This window comes from Myotis lucifugus, unplaced genomic scaffold (genome assembly GCF_000147115.1).
Source record: "Myotis lucifugus unplaced genomic scaffold, Myoluc2.0 scaffold_196, whole genome shotgun sequence".
Taxonomy (NCBI): Eukaryota; Metazoa; Chordata; class Mammalia; order Chiroptera; family Vespertilionidae; genus Myotis; species Myotis lucifugus.
The window spans coordinates 665,909-669,366 of NW_005871244.1; positions in this window are offsets into that span (position 1 = coordinate 665,909).

Sequence of the window (3,458 nt, forward strand, 5' to 3'; positions counted from 1 at the left end):
GTCTGGCACAGGCCGTCTCTGACCTCAAGAGCAGCCCTCTCCGTCGGCCCAGCCCTGACTGTGACTCAGGAGTGTCCCACACCCCTCTGTGGGACTTCAGAACTTCCCATACCAGAGTCAGTTTGCCCACAGAGGTACATATGACCTCAGACCATATGTCCTCAGTGGAGTGCTTTCGTCTGAGTGGCTCCTGGAGTATTTCCACCCCAGTCTGTGGTGACAGGAATGACTACTTTCCATTGTGTGTGGCCCCAGGTTGTCCATAACCTAGTCTGTGTCACCCTAAAAGTATACATGCCCCAGTCAGTTTGACCACAGGTTTGTCAATTCTTCAAACTGTGTAACAACAATGGGTGTCCATTCCCCAGTCTTTGTAACCTAAGGGGTACCACACCCTAGTCATTCTCAACCCACAGGGGTGTCTACAACACAGTCTCTCCTCTTCCTCCTCCTCCTCCTCCTTCCCCTCCTCCTCCTCCTCCTCCTCCTCCTCCTTCGTCTCCTCCTCTATATAAACATATCCTCAGATGAAGAAAAAAAATAAGTACTTTGAAGTGAGAAAACTGTTCTATGTCCTATTTTTGGTGGCAGTTAACCAACTATTTTTGTTTGTCAAGCCTCAGAGAACTGTATGCTAGAAAGGGAAAAGTTTACTGTATGTAAAATATACCTCAATAAACATGACCTTTTTTAAGTGAAATACTTTGCAAGCAATAAAGAATTCTATGTGTACAAGAGGGTTGTGATCGTGCCTGTTGTGATTTCTCCTCTCTGTGTGGTGTCTGCACAGACATGTCTCAGGAATGCACCTAAGGAAATGGAGACGCCTTGAGCGTCCTGAAGTTCTTCAAGGTGGGGGTTTGTTACCCTGGCTGGTGTTGCTCAGTGGTTGGAGTGTTGGCCTGTGCACAGAAAGGTCTCAGGTTGCAGGTTCGATCCCCCACCCTGGTCAGCGGGTACAGGAGACAACCAATTGATGTGTCCCTCTCACATCAGTGTTTCTCTCTTTCCCCCCACTCCTCCTTTCTTTCCACTCTCTCTGAAAATCAATGGAGGGAGTGTCCTCAGGTGAGGATTTTTTTAAAAAAGGTAGTGCTTTGTTTGTTGACTGTTAGGACCTGAACTGTGTCCTCTCAAAACTCATATGTTAGGCCCTGACTAACCCCCAATGTGGCTGCATTTGGAGATAGGCTTTTAAGGAGGTAATAAAGGTTAAGTGATGTCATAAGAGTATCTATCCCCCTAATCTGATAGGACGAGTGGCATTATAAGAAGAGGAAGAGACACCAGTGTGCTCTTTCCTCACACACATGCACAGAGGAAAGGCCATGTGAAGACTGTGGAAAGGTGGCCGTCTACAATCCTGGAAGAGAGTCCTCACCAGAAACCAACCCTGCTGGCATCTTGATCTTGGACTTCCAGCCTCCAGGTCGATGAGGAAATAAATGTTTGTTGTTTAAGCCACTCAGTCTGTGGTATTTTGTTATGGCAGCCTGAGCAGACTAACAACATTGCCTCTCAGTTTCAGATCTGACTCCAAGATATCTCGACCGTGTGTGAGGGAAGCAGGCATTCAAGTGAAAGAAGGGAAAATTCGGCACATATTTATCTAGTTGAAGGGGAAGATGTGAGGGAACAGGTGCACACATGGCTGAGCCTGGGTATCGGTACACATGTACTCTTGAGAGCCTGTGCCTAGGCATGTGTGTGGCATGGGTGCAGGTATTTCTATAGGTATTTTCATGTCCCCTGGGGGGATCATGAAAGCACACATGTGTGTGCATGAATGCACAAGCATCCAGTAGTCTGGACCATGGTGTCTTTGCACAGGGACCTCTGGGCAGCCATGAATGTGTGTGCAGAGTGCAGGTGTATCTGTGGGTTCAGGCCTGGGCATCTGTGTACATGTACCTCTAGGTGCTCATAAATGTGTGTGTGCACACAAGTGCATATTTGTCCATGGGCCTGGGTCTGGGTGCTTGTGCACATGGAACCCGTATGAATGTTTATGTGTGGACGGGTACAAGTGTGCGCATAGACCTGGGCCTCCGTATCTATGCATGTGTAACTCTGGGTGCCCATGCATGTGTGTGTGCATGGTTTCAGGTGTGGCCATGGGCTTGGGTCAGGGCATGGGTGAACGTGTATCCCCAGGAGCCCATGCATGGGTATGGTCATGTGTTCAGATGTGCCTATCTGTGGGCTTGGATCTTGGTGTCTGTGCCCGTGTCTCCTTGGGGGCCTACATATGGCATCTGTGCATGCCTGTGTGGCTGTGGGGTGGGGGATGGGTGTATAGCTTCACTACCACCTACACCTGGCTGGGACAGTAAGGAAAACCAAGGAATGCACTTCCTCTAAGAATCCAGCTTTCCACAGAGCCAGAGGAGTGGAAGTCAGGACCACTTTCCTTTTCTCAAACCTTGATACTTGGGACAAAACTGGAGCTTGGGAAACGCCCCTTTCTTCATTCAACACTGTGCTCCTGACTTGAGCACTGCACTGGGCTCTGTTGCAACCCAGAGACAATGTGGCCAGACTCCAGGAGCGATGAGCAATGCTTGTAAGTCACCATGATATGACACAGAGGTGCCAGGAAACTGCTCAGAGCAGGGAGAAGAGCCTCCGGTAAGGCTCCCTGGGGGAGGGGAGCCCATAGCAATGGGATGGGAAGCCTGGACACGCAGGTATGGGAGTAGGGAGACAGAAGTCAAGGCAAGGAAAACTCAGAAGGCAAAGGCCTGGAGGTGGGACAGCAGTTTGTTGGGTCAGGAAGCTGCCTGTGGCTCTCTTATCACTTTTGTAGGAGACCAAGTGTCCAGGCCTGAAAGGGTCCCAGAGATGAATGGGGGTTGGTGGCAGGGGAATTGTCTCTCTGTCCCTGGAACAGGTAGCCTACACTTAAGAAGATTCCATGGGCCACAGAGGCCTAGGGTAAGCCACCTGCCCTTTCTAGGCCTCACTACTCTTCTTTTTCTTTGACTTTTTTTGTTGTTGGTAATCATCACCTGAGGACATTTTCCATTGATTTTTTAGAGAAAGTGAAAGGGAGGGGGAGAGACAGAGAGAGATAAACATCAATGTGAGAGAGACACATCCGATTGGGCTGCCTCCCACACACGCCCAGGGCCAGGGATCGAGCCCTCAACCAAGGTACATGCCCTTGACCAGAATCAAACCACGATTCAGTCTGCAGGCTGATGCTCTATCCAGGGCTAGGCCTCAGTACTCTTTACTGCCAAATAGCTCGCCTGTCTGCAGCCCAGGCCCAGGTAAGCATTTAACCTAAATGAGTAGCTCACAGACCTAAACAGTTTGGCTTGGATAGAGCTTGGATAGAGTGTGGACTGAAAGGTCCCAGGTTCGATTCCGGTCAAGGGCATGTACCTTGGTTGCGGGCACATCCCCAGTAGGGGGTGTGCAGGAGGCAGCTGATTGATGTTTCTAGCTCTCTATCC